This window comes from Parasteatoda tepidariorum, chromosome X2 (assembly GCF_043381705.1).
Source record: "Parasteatoda tepidariorum isolate YZ-2023 chromosome X2, CAS_Ptep_4.0, whole genome shotgun sequence".
NCBI lineage: Eukaryota > Metazoa > Arthropoda > Arachnida > Araneae > Theridiidae > Parasteatoda > Parasteatoda tepidariorum.
The window spans coordinates 11,137,948-11,162,675 of record NC_092215.1 but is presented as its reverse complement, the minus strand read 5'-3'; the positions used below and the strand labels follow the sequence as shown (position 1 = coordinate 11,162,675).

The following is a 24,728-nucleotide window of genomic DNA, read 5'->3' as shown; positions in this document are numbered from 1 at the left end:
TCCAATATATTATTAGTATTAATTGACAGACGAGTAAAGTAGACTATCTTCTACTAGAAAAAAAAATACCTTATTTTAAATGTTATTACATTAGTTATTAACAATTTTTGACAGTCGTGCGCTTGTTGCAATTGTCCCCATTTACGGGGTCAATTGTGACAGTTCATAAATTCAACTAAAACATAGTTGAGTAGACATATTATCATAGTTGTGATATATTTTTTATTGATCAAAATAGTAGTGATATTTTAGGAGTAAAAATAATAATGAGCAGAGACCTAAAGGGTTAAGCTTTTAACGTTAAGGGGTTAAAAATTTTAATTTATTTTGTGAAAGGTGACAAATAAAATAATGCGCATGCAAGATAATATAAATGATGTAGGAAACTATTGGTGGTTCTTAAAGAGTTAAGTAATGGTTTGTAAACATAAGATTATTTATTTTCAGCTGTTACAATCGTCCCTTTACTTATTGTTACAATCGTCCCCAAGACGCCATTTCAGCTTCATTTGTTAAAAACAATGCTAGTTAATAACCAAAACTAATCTTTTTTTTAAATGTTAATTAAGGTGTCCACTTGCATATTCGCTTAATAATTTTTATTTGTTTAAACAAAACTTCTTTGTTACAATATAATATTCTAATACCAAAAAATGTACTTAAGTAGCGTGAAAATATCCTTTGTGATGTAACTATTTCAAAAGTACATAGAAATGGTTGCCAACAGGGGTGTACATGTAGATTTATTAAATGCACCTTGTGCGCCCCCTGGGAACCAAATCTAGAACCCGTCACTCGAAATTTTTGCTCTGTTACAATCATACCCTGTTACAATTGACCCTACTCTCCCCTATAGTTAGCATTTCTGTTATGAAATAATATGTATAAGACATTTTGTCACATTTGTTTTGGTTGGAGAGAGGTAAGTTATGTTTGTAAAATAATTGTAAAGAATAACTGAAATTTTGCCAAAAGAATGGTAAAAAATCTACTTGAAAAACTCAATATACTAAAATATTATATAATGATATGCATAAAAATAATTTCATTTGATTTCACGTTAAAGTTCAAGTTCTAAACTAAAAATTCTTTCTAATTTATAACTTAATAATTCATTCAAAACAGGCAAAAAATTATTAATCCATAACATGTTAATTTTCAAAAATACATCAGGAATTTAAACAGTATAAGTTGTACGGACACATAATTTAATAACTCAGTTGATTGAAAAGCTGTAACAAAAACTTTTTAACGTTTTAAATACCTTAAACGTATTTCTCTCGTATTATTGAATTTCAAATGCTCTTAAGAAAGTTGTTCAAGATATTTATAGGGAGAATAGATTGACTTTCATTATTAAATCAATAGGAATTTAAAAAAAATTAAGTGAAATACTTGAAAGTGACTGCCAAAGAACTACTAATGCTTTGTTCTGTTTTTATTACCATATTTTATCCCTACCTCAACTTAATATTATATTCTTTAAATAACAGATTAGTACAAGCCAACTGAAGTTTAACTGTTTAAGAACATAAATAAGCAGACAAAAAATACTTTTGTCAGATATTACTACTGATTTGAGTTCTTATTAATCAGAAAGTAACTGAAATATCTTAATGTCTAATTTTAATTTTTTAATAAGTAAATCACGGCTCTTAAAAATGTTTCATAAATTAATACTCGAGTTACTTGGTTTTGTTGATATTTGTATGATCAAGAAAAAAATTGTAAAGTATCCAATTTGCCAACATATTGTATAAAACTGTATAAATGCTATGTTTAGTTGGTTTATTAATGGAATTGAATGCCGCTATTCTTTGAAGAAAATAATCCTCTTTAATTGAAGTTTGTTTACAGCAATTTTAAAATTTAATATCACAGAAGAGGAGATTACAAATTTGTTTCCATTCCACAGTAAACTTCTACGAAAAATTAAATCCTTTAAGATTTCAAACCATTCTTCTTTGTTGGCTTTTTTCTTATAGTTGGCAATTTTAAGTATTTTAAAGTCGGCTTCCATTAGCTCCTTACAAAGAGTTTTCTATTCTTTTCACCATTTTTAAGCTGTGTCTGAACTATTTTCTATTCTTGTAGCTCTAAAATGTTCATATATTTCGCCATAAGTTTCTTTACTTATTCATTTTCCTCCATTCTCCGTAAAATAATTCTTTATGATATTTGAATCGCTTTCTGTTAAAGTCTATATGTCCCAATACGAGAGTCCCTTTCATGAAGCTCCATTTCTTTGAAGTATCACTTTTTGCATAAGGATTAATGTTTAAATATTTTAACAAAGCTAAAAATAACACGATTCCTGCAACCATCCTTGTTCTAATTTCGGTTTTAATCTCCTTAGTTTTCGTAAAATTTTGCATACATTAATATAATTTCTAAAAAATAAATACTTTACAAATATATATATATATAAAGAGAGAGAGATAGATATGGAGTTTGATATATAATAATTAATTAAATTGCTCTATATGCTTAAAATCAAGAATTAAATATTTTTTCAAGTTTCTCGCCATTTACCGTCTTGACTAATATGACGTCACGTTATATGATCCTTCCGTGAAATATTAGTTCGTGCGTTTAATTTTATTTTTTTCAGGAGAATTTCCACAAACTTGAAAATATTAAGAGATTTAACAATTGTATCATAAAGCTGGGAGAAATATTTTTTTTAAATTTCACCTTGCTTTTAGGTTTTTAACTCGACAATTATAAGATCTAAATTACTTAGAAATGTTCCGGGGATGGGAAGGAGGTAGGAACTAATTGGAACATTTTGGTTCCTCCAACTTTTTCTACCATGTTCTAAAACTTTAACGATTGTCAAAAATCTGGTTTACTTTTATGAAATCATTTACTAGCGTAAAGTAATTTGTAAATTTGCTAATTTTTTGCACAGTGGCAGAATAGTATTTTTTATTAACAATGAGAATCAATAAACAATTAAAGTTTAATGTACCAAAGAATATAATTGAGCTTCAGATTTTTTATATGTATCAAATTTGCTCATGAGAGATATTTCTTCAAAGCTAGCTATGAATGCATGATTATTCTCTTCCATGTAGTTTCAAAGATAAATTCTAATTGTCTATTGAAACAAATTGCGAGAAAGTTAATTTTAAATACGAAGATGGAAAAGTAATATATTTTGACGTGTATATATATATATATATATATTAGAAATAGGTTTCGTGTGAAAGTCGCAGAGAGTCTTAATTCATTCTTGTGGCTGTTCGAACATTGGCTTTACCTACCGCTGTAACAAAACTAATAAGATGTTTTCATGGTTTTGTTCTTTGTGTAACGTAAATGTAAGCTATAAAAATATAAAAGCTAGTTCTCCTTCATTTTGAGATTAGAACTAGAATTACGAGGGTCAGAAACAAAGAGGATAGAGATATCATAACATACGTGAATCGAGAGGTCATTACGTGTAATGAAACTAAATAAATATATAGTAGTATTGACAATTCTTAATATTTATTTTTCAGAATCCTTCTCCAAATTGGTGACGATAAAATACTAAAGTATGGGTCATAAATTAATATTTAAAAGAAAAAAAAANCCCTTAGGGATACTATCTATTTATTAGAAAAGACAGTCGCTAAATAGAATATAATTGCTGTTTAGATTAATATGAACTTGGAATGTTTAACTGCAGTGAATCTCAACCACTGTACCGCGGCACTTTTGTGTGCCGCCAAATTCTTAAAATGTGCCGCCAAATATTAGAAATGCTACAATAAAAATTATAATGCTTTTTTTTATTATGAGTAAAGTTTAAATTAAAGAAAAGTGTATATATATATAGATATATATATACTGCACTTAAGAGATTCCAAACCATAAGTGTACGAAACTTTTAAAAGCAAAATAATCTGCTATAATGAATATAATGAAGGAAAATTATTGTGCCGAAAATATGATTTGATGCCATCTATTAAACTGAAGGAATTTAATCGAATGATCTTCCCTACTGGAAACATGCTAGGATGCTATTGATATTTAAGATGATAACATTTATTTATCTTATTAAGTATTATATTGATCTTAGTATCATTTATTAATTCCTAAAATGTTACATTAAAAAGTTTCCTAAGTACCCTAAATGTTAGGAATACGAGTGAATATAGAGACCGAGAGATAGGCTACGGAAACCTCAAGAATTAAACAAATCTGCATTTAAACACGTCTAGTTTCTGCTGCTTGAATAATTCAATGCTTTAATTACAATTGTTCAAATTTCTAGGAATTGTGATAAACAGTTATTAGTTGGATACTTCTTTAGTTAGACATTTTAAGACATGGATGCTTTCTTGAACAAGCCTTATATTTTTGCCGCTAATGTCCTGGCTTCTTTAGAAAATTTACGCATTAAAAACATTCATTAAAACGATTGCACAAATTTCTACGAATTATGATAAACAGTTGTTAGTTCGATAATACTTTAGTTAAACATTGTGAGACATAAATGGTTTCTTGCATAAGCATTATGCTTTTACCTCGAGCGCCATGGCTGCTGCAGAAAAATAGACGCATTTGCTCTTTGTTTCAACTGAGAATTCGAAATCTTATAATATTCATCACAAAATTGTACGAATTTCTAGGAATTGTGATAAACAGTTATCAGTTGGATACTTCTTTAGTTAGACATTTTAAGACATGAATGATTTCTTGAACAAGCATTATATTTTTTCATCTAGTGTCCTGGCTTCTTTAGAAAATTTGCGCATTTGCCATTTGTTTCAATAGATATTTCGAGTTCCGAAAACATTCATTAAAACTATTACACAAATTTCCAGGAATTATGATAAACAGTTGTTAGATAGATAATACTTTAGTTAAACATTGTAAGACAAATGATTTCTTGCACAAGCATTATGTTTTTACGTCGAGTGTCATGGCTTCTTCAGAAAAATTGACGCATTTGCTCTTTGTTTCAACTGAGCATGTGGAATCTTATAACATTCATTGAACAATTGTACGAACTTATGGGAATTATGATAAACAGTTATCAGTTGAATAATTCTTTAGTTAGACATTGTAACTCATAGATGGTTTCTTGCAAAAGCATGATGTTCTTACCTCAGGTGTTCTGCTTTCTTTAGAAGAATTGACGCATTTGCTCCCTGTTTCAACTGAGAACTTGAATTCCTCTTAAATATAGGAACTTACAAAATAATTGTATTTGAGTTTCCGTGATTTGCTTCTTAAGAACATTTTCTCAGGCCTTAGGAGGACATTCGGAACTCTGTTCAGTATTCATCTTCTTTGATTCATTATATGATAGCTGAAAAACCGATTGATAAAGCAAAAAATGGGTATTTCGTGTTTTTAAAAAGCATCCGATGACCGGTATACTTTGAAATAATGGTGATTTATTTTTACCTTTATTTTGTTTTTTAAACTATAAACTAAACAAAAGAAACTGAAGCAATCCCATTGTACTATTTTAAGTAGCATTAAAAAACTGAAGAAAAGGGCTCGATTTTTCATGTTTATATAAATTTTAAGCGTAATGCGTGACCACAGGATACTAACAGACTTTAAAATTTTCTTCTGTTTACATAAGGTATCTTTTCTTATTGAAAACTTCTTTACCTTCGGCGTACTAATACATTTATACCAGTTTGGCAAATGACTGCAATAAATAATCCTTAAATACGTTCTATCTTTATTAAAAATGCTTAAATATGCATTTCGCAATGCATGCACATTGTGAAGACTGGTGTATCATTACGCAAATAAAAAGAAACTTGATTAGAAAATCGTGAGATATATCCTAATATTCTAATCCCGATCTATCGTAATCTCAATTGATTAAAGAGGATTTATGGGCATCACGTATCTGGGATCCGCTTGTCTTTATAGTTAACGAATTTGAAAATCGTACGTGCGTGCTGATAGACTAGACTTTTGGGAATGCATTGCTCAAACTGCACACTAACGAATGTTTTGTTTGATCAAGAAAACTCGATCGAATTTAAACATTTGTATGGGCTTCTTTCTCGTCAAGTTTAATAGGAGACTTGTTTTAGAAATAAAACGGATTTAACATCAAAGGAAGGATTATTCTACATTATATAATCTTAATGGTTTTGAGCAAAACATAATCTTCACTCGTATTGGAATTAAAAAAAACTATTACGTTAGTTCTTAAATTGAAACTAAAAAAAGGCAGTTGTACCATCGGGTTATAATAATAGTTTAAAAATGCATTATTTTTAAAGGTTTTTATTATGTTTTAGTTAAAACTAAAAAATAAAACAGCTGTACGTTGTTATAAATTTATTTAAAAAAAATAATGGTTATTAATAAGAAATAATAATAATAATAGAAAAATTTCTAAATTTGAAGGTTTTTGAAGTTTAATATGGAATTTAATTTCTATTTTATAAAATTATAGCTAAGCAAAGACTAATATGTAATGCTCTTATAATATCTAGAAAAAATATTTGAGTTGTAGGTTTTTATTTGGAATTTAATTATTTTGTTGTAAAAATATCAATTGCTAAAACTGAGATAGAGGAAAATCTTATGTAATCTTAGGTTAGTAATATTTTAGGAATAAACCTGCTTAATTTGCAGGATTTTACCTGGAATTTGACTTATTCATTGTAAAAATGTATATAACGCAAACTGAAAAAAATCCACTGTAAAAATTTGATATCATATTAATTTCTTTGATTTGAATGATTTTTTCCAGAATTTTTTTTTTGCATAAATACTTAAAATCTTTTTATGTAAAATGGCTTTGAAAGTTATGCAAATGTAAATCTTCTTAATTTATTTTAGTTTAATCTTATGTATTTAATTTCTTTTAGTTTTGAAGACGCTACAACAATCCTATATCATCATGATGTCATCCTAAATATCTATTTACCTTCTCACTTGTACATTCATCTGGTCAACAAAGGTAAAAAAAAGTATTAATTTTTATAATAAGTTTTTCAAAAAGATACATTTTGAATAGTGTCCTTAAATTATTAATAGTTTGAAGTTGAATTTAAAGTTTACGGTTTCTATTTCATATATATATATATACAAATACAAAAAAAGCAAACTTAAATTTAGCAATCAAAACAGCATCAATCAATGCATTTAATTGTTAGAGACCGAATTTTAAAAACCTGAATAACCTCTAAAAATGCCCTTAAGATACTAAAACTTCGCGTATACTGTAACAAATATTTAAATCCAAAACATGATTTTTTTTTGTTCTAAATTAACATATAACACATAATTTTACATTAAAATATGCATATTAAAAGAAATTGATATGAGATTTTCATTAAAGCTTCAATTAAATGTTTAATGCAAAAGCAACAAATATTAAAATTAAAGTGGATTATTAAATACTTTTTGATGTTATCAAATGTGAAAAATAATTATCCGGAATTAATCTTTAATATCTGAAATTCTGATAGAAACAGCTATAATCGTTATTAACGCATGCTTGAAAAAATTTATATAACTCAGTAAAAATGTCTGATAGTTATAGAAACGTACTGGTATTTCAAAATATGTCCAGAATCTAAAATAAATAAATAAATAGATTAATAAAAAATAAAAATACCCAAAAATCTCAAATAAAAGTCAAAAATGAATAAATATGATTCAAATCTCAAAAAATACCTCAAAAATGAAATTGTCACCAAATTTCACGCCTTATAAATAATACTTCTCTTTCTAAAAGAAAAATTCTGGTTTCTGTCAATCACAGGTATAATCCAAACTGAAACTCAACTAACATTTGCAAATAAATACTAATAAATTATAATTATTCATTAATTAGTTAAACATAATAAATCAATGCAAATTTATGATACATATATTTTAAACCTAAACTATTCCGTTGTTCCTAATTGAATGCATTGTTTCCTCGACTTTTAGAACATACGCATTGAATTTGGTTTGTTTTTCAGATTTACCATATTTCCTATTAAAGTAGTTCAGATATTCAACTAGGTGAATTATTGTTTTTCGATCAGAAAAATAATTTGATAATCAAGTAATGAAATAGTAAGTTACCATTTTATCGTCAAATAGAGAGTGAGTTAATTTTTATTTTAGTGAGATATTTAATAAAGGAAAATCAATTTACTTAATCTAAGAACTAAAATTTATAATATTTGTACATGCAAAAATTTACTTTTTATAAATTTATTATACTTCACTTTATAAATTTTAAAAATAAAATATTTTTTTAAGTATTTCTATAATTACCTTTTAATGATATATCAATCAGATTAAGCAGATAAATGAATTCTAGTAAAGCTAACGTACTCTATGGTAATGACATTTTTGGTGAAAAAATATGAAAAAAAAATTATTTTTAATGCAGCTAAAATCTACTGTATTTGATCTTTCATCTAATAATTTTTCTGTGCATATGATGACGGTTAACCGAAAATATGATTTTCAAAATGATAGTTCTCATAGCCAAGCATTTAATAAAAAATAAAAAGTAAATTTAACTGAATGAATTGTTTTTAGGTTTTTCTTATGGTTGCTGTTAGGTTTTGTTGGTTTGCTGTTACGTTGTTGAGTTGGGTTTTGCGTTTATTATTTTTTTTTCATTTCCAATCATATTTCAACAACATGAAGTAATGAAGATAATTTCTTGAAAATTGATGCAAGCTGCTTTTTTATAAATCTTTTAATTTAATACAAAACAGATTTCACAGTAAAATCTAATTACTATTTCAGTCTCATACTTCAATAAACCTATATTATAACCGTGCAAGAGAAAATTTTAAGAACGCTACACATCCAATTTTTTTCTCTCCGAGTTTTCTCCTTAGATTTAAAAAAAAGGGAAGAAAAAAAATTTACTTTTACAAAACACATTATGAGACTTCAATTTTGCATGATTGTTACCTTAATTTCTTTTTATTCCAACATCTTTTTACGATGTAAAACATAGATATTTATTATTCATGTTCAACTTCATATTAATTTTAGTAGCTCTCTAAACTAAACGTAAAGAAGGAAAATATTTTATATCTTTAGTATAACGTCATCGCCTTGCGTCTCATTTTCCCAGAAGCCTTTTTTATTTAAGATGGGTTATTTTCTGTTTTTTTATTATCAACGATCATCTCCCCTGTCTGTCATATTCATAACTTTTATCTTGTCACACATCACTGAGTTTTCCCTTTAGATTTCTGGAAAAAAATGACAGTTTAAAAATTTTCTGTGTTGATGGAAACAGATTTTTTTTTTTGCGTGAAAAATATTTATCAATTGCTTTGCATTTTTATGGAGCTAAAGTATACAAATTGTAAAGAACGATTTTGAAGCTCTTGTCTGCTTAATTTAGCACTGAGTCTATGAATATGAAAATATTTATCAATTGTTTTACATTTTTATGGAGCTAAAATATACAAATTGTAAAGAACGATTTTGAAGCTCTTGTCTGCTTAATTTAGCACTGAGTCTATGAATATGAAAATATATATCAATTGCTTTACATTCTTATGGAGTTAAAATATACAAATTGTAGAGAACGATTTTGAAGCTCTTGTGTGCTTAATTTAGCACTGAGTATATGAATATGAAAATATTTATCAATTGCTTTACATTTTTATAGAGCTAAAATATACAAATTGTAAAGAACGATTTTGAAGCTCTTGTCTGCTGAATTTAGCACTGAATCTATGAATATGAAAATATTTATCAATTGCTTTACATTTTTATGGAGCTAAAATATACAAATTGTAAAGAACAACTTTGAAGATTTTGTCTGCATAATTTAGCACTGAGTCTATGAATATAAAGCAAAACCAAATACGAAATAAATGCATTGTTTTTAAACGAGTATTTTATCACTCTAAATTCTATAATTATTTTTTTAAATTAATTATTTAATGTAGGAATAAATTAAGCTGGTGTTTAATGGGAAACATAATAAAGGTAGGTGTTGAATCTGAAACTAGTTTTATTATGAAGTCTGGCTCATAACTCCAAAACAAATAAAAGTCTAATTTGAATACCTAATGCATTCAAAATTGAAACAGCATATACTCATTTTTGAGCAAAATGCGTAGCATCAAAAGCTATGTGAAAGAAGAAATGTGTAAGAGAATCAAGGACCTTCGTGTTCGTAGTAGGATGCTCTAACCATCTTTGTTGTACTCACCAATCAAAAGAGAGCTAGGAAGCTTTATATAGTCTACTTGAAGAGCAATGACGCATCATCACATACTAATTTCCAATTTCAATGTTCCAAAAAATTTGAAAGTGTGTCCCAACAGCAGCATCTGTAGTTTTAATTTCACTTCTACCTTACTTCGCTTTAAAAATCTATAAGTTAAATGAATACATAAAGCTTCTTATCTCTCCCTGGACTGGGTTCCATATCTATAGAGGTTATATCACCCTACTACGACCCTGATTCAAATCCTGCAGACTGCTGTTGAACATCTCGCATGCATATTTCTACCTTCACGTCACTTATGAACCAATGCATTATGCTGTTTCAGTCTTTAATTCATAGGGTTTTAAAGTTTGACTACTATTTGTTTCGGAGCTATTCGAAGCTATTATGATTTCGGAGCTATTACATTTTTGCTCAGTTTTGAAAAACCTTTTTTATAGTGTACACTGTTGGAATTTTCATTCGAAAATTATGGTAAAATAATCAGCAGCAGTCTGTTCATCCAATTAACCATAAAGTTTGCAGTAAAGAATATGTTTCACCTTTACGGTTTTGAAACCGTTTGCAACTAGTATAGTCATGAAATCATGACTACAGAACTATAAGTTTTTTGACCATTTACAGCTACCATGGTTTCAAAACCGCGAAAAAAGAAATTTAACTGGGCATAAGAGCAATGCTTCTCTTTAGATAGTCGGCATTGTAGAGTGCAGGACGCTGGAAATGAGTGTTAAGGGGAATGGAGCTGTCAATGTTGGGATTCGAACCCCCGTTTTATAGGTCAAGAGATTGACAGATTAGCTCTCTCGGCTATAATATGTACGCAGTTGCGGGAGACTAAGTTGCTTCATTAGGTGGGCTTAGTTGGTGCATTAAATTCTTGTTATTTAACATCTTTATGTACAAATAGTTAATAAACGATTTTTCTCACTGTTAATAGTTTCATTACCATCTTATTTATGGTTATTTGACTGTTTTGTTTAAATATGGTGATATAACAATTAAATAGATGGTTATTTAGCCATTTTTTCCAGAAATTTCTAACAATGTATATGACGGACTTTGATCACTAATTGTAAAATTTTACTAAAACTTATTTTACGTAATGTTTTATAACCTAAGCGTAGTTCACTTGCTTAGTTTGTGTAGCATTGCATGCATGATAAGAAAACGAAACAGAATACCACATAAATCGCTTTTAAATACTTAAATACCATAACTTTTCCTAATGTCTTTAGACTATAAATAACACACTCATGGTTACTATTTCAAAACTCTTTGCATGAAAGATTAGTCTTCTGCTTCATGCACGTGTAATTATAAAAATCCTAAGTGTTTTTTTCGCTACATAGTACATGTCTCCTATGTATGGAAGCAAATAGCCTTTCTAACACAAAAAAAGGTTCATGGCTAATATTTGTTTGTTTATAAGTAGGAAAGGAGATTTAAATGCTTAAAAATATCTCGAAATTTTATAAACTTACTTTTAAAACTTCAGTTTTTATGTACTTAGAAGAGAATGAGATAAAAATTGCATTAGTTATATATTATGTAAGTTGTGGTAATTATTATTTTTAGGCTCTCTCAGTTATGTTTCCGTATACACTTCACGTTCAACTAATATTTTTCCTTCAGTACTTTTACCATTCGATTTGATCTGAAAAGTCAAGCTTTGTGCCCTTTTCTGTATTTGGTGGAGCCTGAGGGGAAAATGTCGATACCCAATATCTAAAGGATCAAAGCTTGGGATGAACTGTAGAAAGGTTTGGAACAAAGTAAACGATAGAAAATGACTTTGTGCGGAAATCCTGTATTTTTTGTTCATTGTTCTATCTTCTTTTTCTTGATGTAATAGATCTGGACGTTAGAGAAGAAATTCTTTCCATTATAGAGTTCTAGACATAACAAAGAAAACCCACTACTTGAACATTCTTAAAGAACAAAAATGTAGGTGTTTGTATTGGTAATCCATACGCGATCTGTCATTACGTTTTGAAAGAAGATTTTCACTTTTTCGGATTCTTCTCTAAGATCACAAAAGAATCGAGCTTGTTTACCTTAGCCATGCTTTATTTCTCTAATTTTGCAATGAAAATTGTTTCCTCCTTTACTTAAAGCATACCTGGCGAATTTCCTTCCATTAACTATAGTTTTATTTTGTTAGGGTAATGGTAAACATAAACGTTTCTTTCTGAATTAAAATGTAATTAAAATATAACAAACATAATAACGAAATATAATTCTGAATTGAAGGTAATATTAATATCAATGTACTTTTTTTTGTTCAGTATTTTTTGTATTTGAACGGATTAAAGCATTACCTTTGAATTTCAGAAACTTTTTCTATCTGTCCAAAACATAAAATGATTTTTGTTTGTACCCAGGTACAATATCCTGAATTCCAAAGGTATAATTTGGTGTTATACCTGGGGATACTTTGCAAGGGTGCAAAAAATAATTGTGTACACCCTTAAAGAATTGCACATTTTTAATTTTAAAGTGTTTGAAGATCCTTTAAATAATAGGCAATAAAATATTACTTACATTTCTACTATAATCTTTAACACAATTAAAAATCAAACTATTTGATTTTAAACTGTTATATAGTACAAAGCCTTCCCATATAGTGTTTGATTAAAATATATAATTTTGGCAACAAGAATCAAACTATACAGTATTAAACTATTCAATAGGTAATTTTTCCATTCATATGGTAACGGTTTACCTGAAATCCTGGTTTTAAAAATTATAGTTCTTATTACCAGACACTTAAAACTGAAAAGAAAATTTAACCAAATAAGTGATTTTTATGCTCAAAGATATCGCGATTAAATTGTCGAATTTTATCACATATTATAAAACAATGGCTTATTGTTAATTTCATTAAAATATCAATACCAAAGCAGCTCGATAAAAATTCTTTTGGAGTACCCATGGAACCAGAAACAAGGTAAATTTCGCCATTTTTTGGTAGCTTTTACCATACTTTGACCCTACTTTTGCGAAGATATACAAAACCATATTCTTATAATACGATATTTATATTACTACAAACATGCATCTGAGGTATTAATGTCCAATTCTTTTCTTAATATGGTTTTGCCCAATTTCAGTGCTTGTTCAAGTATATTTTTTAAAACGTGCTTCTTCACTTTGAAAAATTTTAAACAAATATAAGTCAGGTTCAGACATGTTTTTGTCGAACATTTTAACCTTCGGCTCAACAGCACTGGTTTAAATGTTGCTCTTCTGGAATTCTTGTATTTGATGCTTTATTTGCAAATTTATTTATACAATATTTAGTATTTTGATATGAATTCTTATCGCTCATTACAGTTATGTAAATCACGTCAGTAATCTAAACTGGTTCTCTTAGTTTAATAAATTAGCAATGTGGGTCTTCAGTTTCACATAATTGTTTCAATATTCATCATCTCTAAATTCTCTGCTGCATTTCTTAGGAGACAAAAAAGCGTAAACATTTAATATGAAATCTTATAATTTATGCCTAACTAAATTTTTCTCTGACCCTGTTTGAATGTTTATTCATCATTTACTGTCTAGACAGTGAATTTAATGTAATAGAGGAAAGAAATGCGATGCTGTTTTTTCTTTTTTTAAAAATGAACGAGTTGAATTTAAAATTTTCTAGATCACATTAAAATTCCATTGAAGTCTACCCATTTTCTTCATTAGAAAATTTTAGGTATAAAGACATAAACGTTTAAATGTTTGATCCTCAAAAATAAAATAGGAATATATGGGACATTTCAAAAACTCTAAATAGTAATTATTTTCAAATTATTAATTAGAAGAACACACTTATATATATATATATAACGCACATAGGTATATCGCACATTATAAAGAGTAATTTTTATCTTAGGATAATTATTCTTTATTCAGAAATATCGCATTCATTTGAAGGATGTGTCCTGATGAAAACCTTTAGGTTCTTCATCAGGACACATCCTTTAAATAAATGCAATATTTCCGAATAAAGAATAATTATCCTAAGATAAAAATTACTCTTTATAATGTGCGGTATACCTAAAAACTATAAACGCACTTGAAAATGAGTATGAAGAGAATAGAAAGCTGAAAGCAAACTAACAGGTGAGCAGCAAAAAAAAAATGTTTTAGAAATAGATATGCCAATTTAACAGCTAACAAAATTTCGCGAAAAAAAATTTATAAAAAACAATGCTTATAGCTAAAATTGTGCAAAATAATTAAAAAAATATATTTCGCTGAAAAAATATGAAGCAAATAACATTTCAGTGCTGCCATATAAGGGAATATTCTAGTTCCAAAAATTATTTTGAAAATTTATTTAACAAAACCCTTAATAGGAAGAAAATTTAATAAATAATATGAAATAAATAATTAAATATTTTTTTTAATTAATTAATTATTTTTTTACATTTTAAAATAAAATAAAAAAAAGCATTCGAAATAGGTAATCGTTGCAGTTTAAATTACAAATTTAAATAATGAATAAACCATTTAATTTTCATTCCATCTTTCATAGGGTGACTGTTTATAAATCAGAGACTGCATGCATTGATAGAATGCCGTTTATAGACTTTATCCATCATTTATACATCCTTTCATAATTTTAAAGTCTACACGTATTACGTGCATTCATCGGAGGTAGCTGTTCATAAACTAGAGCCCATTCCATTCGTTCAAAAAAATTAGCATTAAACATTTAAAATAAACTGTTAATTAAAATTAGATAATTAAATTTACTTGAAATAGGCTACAATTTATTTAGAAGTTCACTTTAAAAATTTAACTATTCCAATATAAATGGTCATACATCCAAACTATTCCGACTAGTGACTTTTGGAATAGTTTGGCATAGCTAATGTCTCAAAAATAAATCAGAGCTAATTCTAAAAACAGAAAAATTAAAGAATAAAAAATCAACGTAAAAAAATATTAATATTAGACGTTTAAAATATTTTTAAATTGAAATTGAAGAAATAAACTAGGAAAACATCTATTAATTAAATCTGTTTTAAATTTATCATGTTCTTTTAAAAACTCTTTTGATTTTGAATTATTTCTGTAAAACCTATAAATCTGATTGATAATAACATTGGAAAAAACCTTATTGCCTAAGTTAGAATTAAAATCAATGCCCTTTTTAATTAATATATATCAGTTTAGATAGATAAAATAATATCTTAAAAACATAGATTGATTCAAGAATTTTTCTGACAGAGTTTCTTGACTTCCAGAAATTTTTGCCTGTTTATGGTTTAATGTATCATATTTTTTGAGCAAAGGATTGATTTAATATGTTTTTTTTATCGTTTAATAAAAACAAATCAAAGCTATGTAAAAAACTCCTAATAAACTTATTAAATAGCGGTTTCCAGTTTACCTCGATGCTTCGTTATTGTATTTTTAAATGTATTCCATAAGATAAATGCAATGATACGGAAACAACAAAACGAATTTGTAAGCCATATTCTAAGAAAACTCTTAATAATACTTGTTGTGTTGAGAGAACAAAGTGATTTATCGAGAAAACTATTGAAAGACAACGCATTCCTAAAAGAAGGGACGAAATACCAATCATTTTCATTCGAGGACATCCCTTAATTCCCTGAGGCTATCTTTTCCTTCAACTATCTCAGAATATTCCTTCAGGTGGTGATTAGTCAATATATTTTTTTATTTTATTTTAAGACCAAAAACTGTTATTTATTTTCTCCAATGAAACGCGATATTTAGTATTTGAAGATATCTTTAGAAGGAAATTCTGCAAAAGAAAAGTTGGTTTACAGTTTATGACTGCTTCATACAAGAATAGATTTTTGAATATTTTCTCATAAGAACATAGCATTTAGTTAATTATTTCAATTTTGCACCTAATTATTTATTTAATTGTAATTCCTTTCCAACCACATATACATTTATAATTAAATAAATTTTTAGTGTTTTTTCAAATAAAAACTTTGCAATTTCGAAAAATTTTGATTTTACAAAATGACGAAGCATGATTTTAAGTTTGACTCTTCGAACAATTAGTGTTGTGTATATTTTACAAACAATTTTTGATATTTATATATTTATATATTTATATATATTTTATATATATATATATTTATTTGTAAATTTATACAAACAATTTATAGTTTTAAGTTTTAAATTTCATTCCAATAATTATTTTATTTCGTGTAATTTAAAGCTATGTAATCTATTAATTTAAAGAAGATTGAAACCAATAAAAAAACATTTCTTTTAATTTAGAATGATTTTTTTGTTAACGAAAATTATCGAGTTTAAATTACCGAGTATCCATGATTATATTTTTTCATCCTGTAATAATTTCGTAAAAATTTTACGTTTCGTAACCCCTTTAAAAACATCTTTAAGCCATTGACAGATTTAAATAATACCTTTATAATTAAAATAAAATTCTTTCAGATTAGTTTCTGAAACTAAAAGAACAACATTAATCTTAAAAAATAACATGCAAAAACATAGTTGAATTGAGGCTTTCTGTAGTAGCATAATTGCAAGTTTGGAGATTATTTTCTCTATCTAACGCGACGTTCATTGTTTTCGAAACACGCGGTATTTTTTTGCGCCATTAATTACTACTTGGGATTAAAAATAAATGTCACTTTTCCTCCGACATAAACAGGTGCTTCATCCTTAATAACTTAGGATCCTAAATGCTATGTCGTGATGCATAACTCCTAGAAATTAATGAAAGTCCACAGTTAATGAATGCTTAGTTTAGAAATAATCATTCCTATATTAACGTCCTAAAAACATAATTCATTCAGCAAAAGATGAAATATAAAGTTAGAATTGATTGTATGGTTATTTGCGCAAATTTGACACAGGTTTTTAACGAATGTTTCAGAATAGAATGAATTATTCATTAACGTTCTCAGAAAAAAAATGAGATAATAAATTGTTTTATGGTACAATGGAGCTTCTATTGTCCTCTTTACAATTATTACTTCAAGAAGAAACATCATTCTATTAACAATAAGTTCTTATTTTAAACTACCACCATTACGGAGAAACCGTTTTAAATGTTAAATGAGTGATAATGAATAATAATTTTCACTGATTTTTTTCCTTTTTAGTAATTAGGAAAAAAAATGTCTCTTTTTTTCTCCACAAAAACAAATAAAACTCATGTTCTTCAAGACAAAAAAAAAATATTTTCGTAATTATTATTTCATTATTTTTATGCAAAAATATGTCATGCCAAATTGTCTCCTTTCTAATAAATAATTTCTTAGTATCTATATTAGACACATTTTCGAAACAATGAAGAATAATAAATTTTTATACAGTTTTTTTTATATATATATGCATAAATTTGATTCTGTGCATTTACATTTTTTATAAAATATTTCAATCAGTGTTTTTCAGCTTTATAGTATTCGCAATCCGAATTTCAATTACAACTTTAATCGTGTCCTACACTTTTATATCCTAATTTTCACTAAAAGAAGCATTCTGTAATCGTGATATCAATTTATATGTATTTTGATTTATTTGTATTTTGAAAGCTACCAATCAATCTAGATAAAAAGACTATAAAAATTAGTGTTGTACTAAAATCTATCAACATAATAAAATAGATTAGTATATAAAATTCTCTCATTTTTTATCTTGACTCTTTAACTCTTTAATTCAGCAAGAACATAATGCACATATCAAATTTACTTCTCAATATTCAAAATAAATTAATGTATAGATTAAGAAATTAGATATAAATTGCCTTATTAAGCCATATTTTGTGAAAGAATAACTTTGCAAAACAGAAATAAGGAAGTTACTAGCAAGTATATACAGCGTTTTGAATTTCCTATTGATAAGTTAAAATACATTGTGAAGTACTGATACAGTTTTACTTATAAGTTCATTATAACAGTGTAAGCGTGTATTCTAATTTGTAATATGTGTGGTAGAATTTTCACTCTGATATCACGCCAATATAAGAAACAGCAGTCTCTTCATCCGAATAACAGTCAGTTCAGCCAAATAACCGTCGCCAAGATTTTCGGTTAGGAACATTTCTTTGCTTTTACGAGTTTGAAATTATTTACAACTAGTATGGTTGAAAAACAGTGAATTTTAAACTATGCGCTTTTATAAGCATTTACAAATAGTATGGTTTCAAAACCGTAAAAATAAAAAAATAACTGGACATTGGACTGAAGTTGCGTAATGCTTTTCCTTAGATAACAGACATTGGATTTATGCTGTGGTTAAGTTGTGTTTCGTCAAGTGATCGTAGAATATGGCTGAATTAGTTTATCTAGTGGTGCTTCTAGAGTAAGATAAGGGAAATACTAGAATTATTTCGGTTAAGCAGCACTGTGGTGCTGCTATTTAAGCGTGGATGAGAGTTTTGCGTTCCAATAGTCCAGGGCCAATAATTGCGGAGGCATTTGAGACTTCACGTGTTAAAATAATGAAATTAATATCGTGGTTTCAACTCTAGGATTCAAAGCCCTGTTCAGCCGGCCATGAGTTTGACACATTAGCCCTCCCGGCTAAAGTATGTACTCAGCTGCAGGGATCTAAATGGCTTTCTAATTTGTTCACCATTCACTTATTGCTAAAAGATTATAGGTAGGCATGCAGTGATGGAGGTTTAAAATATGAATTTACAATCCTCATACAGAGTGTTTCTAAGCATTATTCTTTAAGTGAAGTCATTACATTTCAATCTCCAATTATTCTTCAAACTGGAGATCAACCACTATAGAGTGAGAATAAAAATATACGAAAATTTATTTTCCGATGAAATTAAAGAATGCACTCATAAAACCCTTTTCTACCGACTTTTACCACTTTTCAGTTCCAACAAGCAAATTATCTGAATAAATTAGTTTGAATTCCATTTTTTTCTGTGACTGACTTTGATATTGTTACGTTATTTATTTTTATTACCAATTCGCTAATTTTAATGCTTTAATGCTTACATTTTGACAAAAAAATTTTAAATTTATAGTATAAGCAGTAATTACCGAACACCTTTCACGCAAATGTTTCAAAGATTCGTATTTAACAAAAAATCATTGAATAACTACTTGAATTCGTCTTGACAGTTTTACCTTGCAAAGAACTTGAAACTATAAACTTGAAACTGATTTTAGTGGTCTACGCTTTATGGTAGTATAAGCTCGTGTTGATTTACATCTATCATTATTATAAATATAAGTGTATAATCAATAAAAATTTATTATTAGTACTTTAGATTCGTAAACATGCTTTTTCCCTATAGAAAATGTAATTTGAAAATTGATTTTAACAGTGTACATCCTATTAAAGTTTAAATTTAGATTGATTATACATATATTATTATTGTATATTTGTGCGTAAACTTTTATTTGCATATCCATGCAATCATATATTAAGAAATAAAGCTTTTCTATCATTTGATGGAGGTGAGAAACAAAGTTATGACGTAGTAATCATCATCAAATTGCTTCTGAAACGACGGGACGATTTGTGCTTAGTCATAAATGGCTTCGTTTCATGTCTTCCCATTTACAAATATATTCTTAAAAATTTATGCAAATATCTTTCTCCCGAGTTTAAAAGGCTATTAAATTTACGTATTGTAACTCAATGATCTGCATCGAGAAATCAACTAAGCGGACAACTTCTTTCAAGGGGACAGGTAAAAATTAGATTAGGTAGATGAGTCTTGATTAAGTTGAAAGAAAATCATTGTTGCAAGTTAAGCTTCTTAAACAAAACACAACGGAAGGAAACACCAGAAAGTTTTTTGTCCTGAAGTTATTAACATTAAATGAATATTTATATCAATAAAATATTGGTCCATAAATAATAGATTTTCTTAAAGTATAGATTTTCCAATAATTATTTTTTCCTCAATAATACAGCTTTATTTTACTACAGAAACACGCGAAGGAAAAAAATCAGTCAAGTATAGCTGAAAAACAATATCATTAATAATTATCAACAATATCAAGTAATTTTTTACTATTCAGTAATTTTTAACTATTTAGTAATTTTTAACTATTTCGTAATTTTTAACTATTTAGTAATTTTAAACTATTTTGTGATTTTCAACAATTTAGTAATTTTAAACTATTTAGTAATTTTTTGCATATTTAGGTATTTCAGTTTTACTTATGATTACTTTTGGAGCTCAAATAATCAATTTGAGTCCTGTGCTCATGACACCAGACTCTTGCTTGCTTATTAGCTAGGCAAGAAATCAATTTTGAATTTTTAGTGTGAAATGAAACTCAATTTTTCTTTTAAAAAAACCTTTGCAAAATATTCTTAGTATAAATAACTTTCTAGTTTAACTTCTGCCATAATTTTAATTTTGGACCTTTAATGCTCATTTGGTTTTAATTCTTTTCATATAAACGATTTCAGAACATGACGTCAGGGAAAAACTTCTAATTTAGATGCAATGAAAAAAGAGGCAAATTAAAATCCATTTGATTTTTCCTAACACATTTACACATTGGAAAGATTATTAAGAAAAATCTAAATCTATACTTTAAAATTATCTTTAATGTAAACTTAAGCAGAAAATATTATAAATCAAAACCATCTTTGATATTGTAGCGTCCTGTAACGTCCTTGTTAGGTTTGTTTGAAAATAATATTGTATTCATCAGATAATATATTCCTTGATCCAAAAATTTACCCGTTAAAAAGATTTTAACATGAATGAAAGTTTTAATAAGTAAATTATAACTATTTAACTATATTGAGTATCTTGTTTACTATTTACAACAACTTTTTATTATTATTGTTATTATATTTATCCTCTCCCCTTGTTGCATTAGGTAAATGTGCTATTGGAAATTGGGAGTAAATAATTGAATTGCTAATTTCATGCATTGCTGAATACTTATTTTATAAAGTACAATGAGCGAAAATGAAGGGTTTAAAAGGGGAACCTCAAATATGCTTATTACAATATTTTAAGTTACGAAAACGGACATGAAAACCAAAATTTCTCTGAATAACTACATTTTTTTTTCTATCGGATTTAGATCCCTGACCCTCAAAATAGGAGCAGTCTGAAAAATAAGGTCCCAATAGTTTGGTCAAAGGAGCGATCCAAAAATTTGGTCTCATAATGTTAATTTAACTTCGTGTGTATATCGCCTTATTTCGAGAAATTTTTAATGCGATAAAAAAATTAGCACACAAATATAAAATTCGTTTATCTAAAGATAAATCCATACAGCAATAACTTTAATAATTATTTATTATTTTATTTAATAAGCGTCAAAACAATTTTTAAACGTAAGTTCTACAAATTTTCTCATTATTTTGGAGAATGTATATAGCAAAATATTATACTTCATATCAAATTATAGTTTGATTATTTACATGTTATTAAATATATATAATAATAATAATAATAATATGCAAAAAATCAAAATGTTTACTATTGCTCAGTCAAACTGTTGACAAATATTCAAAATTCTTACGGAGATTATACTATTTATTTACCCATTATTACTTGCAATAAGAGATTTTAGTACTTATTAAATAGTCATTTAAAATATGGTACTTTAAGTAAACTATATAACTACTATATTCATATAAAATAGTTAGGATTCAAACTTTGGTTTTTAAAGTGATATCTGTTTTTTATGACAAAAAGTCAAGAACTTAACTGGGTCATTAATATTCATTTGAGCAATATTCTGCCCAATTACGTGGCATTTACTGAGTAATTACCTTAAATAAAGTACAAAAAGATGATCAATACAAGTTGATTAATAGGTAACGTTTTAATTACCAAATTTAACCAGATAAGAGTGGGAGTGAAGGTAAAGGGACGGCAAAAAGGGGACTCTCAATACTGCAATTAGAAGTTTGAGGTAAAGTAATTGCAGTGTCTAAAATTGAAAGAGGACTGGCGCAATAGAGGGGCGCATCATGAGGCTGTCCCTTATTATGAATGGGATGCGCACAATGCTCGTTGTCATGACAACCGTGTGAAATCTCCGCCCTCTTTTTCGTCCTATCTTTAAACCTGAAGATGAAGAGAACTTCAATCTGTTTCATCCTTCCAGCTAACTCAGCTTCTTCCCCCTTATTATTATTATTTTTTGGATTTTTTGCGAGGGTGGGTTTTTTTCCCTTCTTTTTTTAGAGACAAAAATGCTTCGATGATTTTTTCGATCTGAAGAAATAAATCCTTTTTTTTTCTTCATGAAATGATGCATTGAAGAGGGTTAAAACTTTCCTCAGCTATAATATCCCTTTTTTATAGAGATTAAAAGTTCTCTTTTAAATTTCAAGCAGAAAAAGAAGTTTCGGAGAAGTTTACAAGTTTTGATGTTTTTATTGATTCACTTTGGAACACAAGAAAACATATTTTAAAAAAAATGAAATATCCTATAACACTCAAGCTATTGGCTGTATGTTATCACTAGATACAAAGCATTCTTTTTAGTAGTGTAAAACTTCATTTATATTTACAATACATATTTTTAGATTTATTTCTAACGAAAGCTTATAATTCCGATTTTTTCTCCTTAGTCTTTACTTAAATACAGAATAAAAATATTTAGAATGATATGTTTTCTAAAAGGAAACTGCAAAATTGTTACCCAAATTGTTATATAACAACTAAAAAGATTTCTTTTCATTTCCCATATTATTCATAGAAATCAATTTAAAAATTAGACTACAAAAATTCTTCATAGTGATGATTTGAAATTATTATATTTACTTTGATATATTGAGTTAATATAAATTACTTATACCAAATGAAAAAGAAAATTGATGAAATGTAAATGGATAAATAATTTTATTTATGCTACCCCAATGATGTTGTATATAAATTCAATATTAATAATCATTACATGGCTATTTAATGTTAAAAAAGACTAATCTTAAATTTATATCTTTTATTACTTGTCTGTAGCAAGCAAAACATTAGCAAACGAGGCAAATTAATATCATTTTTGTTTAACCTAAGAAAATCCCAAGTAAAAAGTATTTATTATTATTATTATTATTATTAATATTTTGTAAATTTATTTTGTTATTATTCAGTTTATTTATAGTCAAAAAAAGTATTGAGTAGGTATACAGTATTTTACATTTATTTACTCTACGAAATTGACGAGATCCGAAATTAAGACAAATTGATCATCTAGTTCTTGCGAAATAAAGATTTCAAAATACGACTTATTTGAAAGTTATTCTTTAGAAAATTTTGGGCTAATTTAATTCATATTTTGCTGTTTATCTCCTACAATGACATAGTTTGAATTGTAATAATTTTTATGTCTTACTATTCAATTTTTTTCTATTATTAGTAATTTATTTAATACATATTAACTAGAATTATTTTTGGATTGGAATTATCTTTGAATAAACGAGTTTTTAATTGGATTGACAATTCTTTCCTATTTGCTAACAAAAACTTTCTGAGATCTAATATGATACGTAAAAAGTAAAATTAATATTAAAGGGCCTAAGGGTAACCTCTTTAATGTTTAAACTATAGGGATCCTATTTTCTAGATAGCTATAAATCTTGAATATTTTTTTAGGATCAAGAAAAAAATGGAAAATAAAAAATATCTTTAATCAGAGACATTACGATTTTGCTTTCGATTTCGTAACTTAAAATATCGCCTGTACTAATTAAATAGCATATTTAAGGGGACACCTTCGAAATCATCCTTTTGAGTCCTTGTACGTAAAAATTCGCTTATAGGATTGAGAGTTTTCTTTGCATTTCTATTAAATAAATGTTTCTCCAACAGCTTCTTACTCAAGATATGTTTTCTAAAGCTGATGTTCTTAAATTCTCTAAAATATCATCGTCTTTCAATAAGCATACTATTTATTTTGAGAATGTTATTTTATATCTATTAATCACGTTATAATTACTAGTAATTTTTTCTAAATTAAATGAATTTTGAATTGATTGAAAATAGTTTCTGTTCATTGGGGATTAATTTAGTAAATATTGTATTTTTTTCTGAATTTGATGAAGATATTCGACAATTATTTGCTTGCAACTTTAAGAGAAAAATCAGTGAAAAGTTGTTCATACTCTATAGGAATAGAGATATAAATTATTGATTTAGCTTACAAAATGATACCCAAAGATTACTTTGCTTCCTTTATTTTTCGTATATTTGAGCGTCATATCTGTTTTCTTAAAATCATGTGATTTGTCTATGTGTATGTTTCCTTTTTCGTTAAAATTGCTACTTTTATTCTCAGAATAAATTGCATGAATACTTCACTCTAATAGTAAGAAGACAAGCCATTCTTTGCATTAAGCACACGAGCTTGCATGTGAATCCAAACCAAATTTGTCTATTTATTGTTTCAAATTCAGGATTACAGTGGGAATCGAACCCGCTACCTCATTTTCTAATAATGTTTGACAGAAAGATGATACTACTTGACCCGAAAGGTCTCGTTAAAACTAATGATTAAGAAAAATTAAGCTATTCCAGAATTTATTTATTGTTGCACATACATATGCAGGCTTGTGTACTAGGTACAAAACACAACATGAGTGTCGTACGATATGAGTC

At 27.2% G+C, this 24,728-nt stretch overlaps 1 protein-coding gene across 4 annotated transcripts in view; it reads left to right on the top strand.

The window, feature by feature from the left end:
• LOC107449143 (glutamate-gated chloride channel-like) overlaps positions 1 to 24,728 on the top strand; it is a 337,741-nt gene that overhangs the window by 91,705 nt on the left and 221,308 nt on the right. For all 4 annotated transcript variants that reach the window (XM_016064935.3, XM_071188006.1, XM_071188007.1 and 1 more), the window contains exon 2: positions 6,837 to 6,928. The gene's annotated coding sequence lies outside the window, so the exon portion shown is untranslated. The remainder of the gene's footprint in view (positions 1 to 6,836; positions 6,929 to 24,728) is intronic.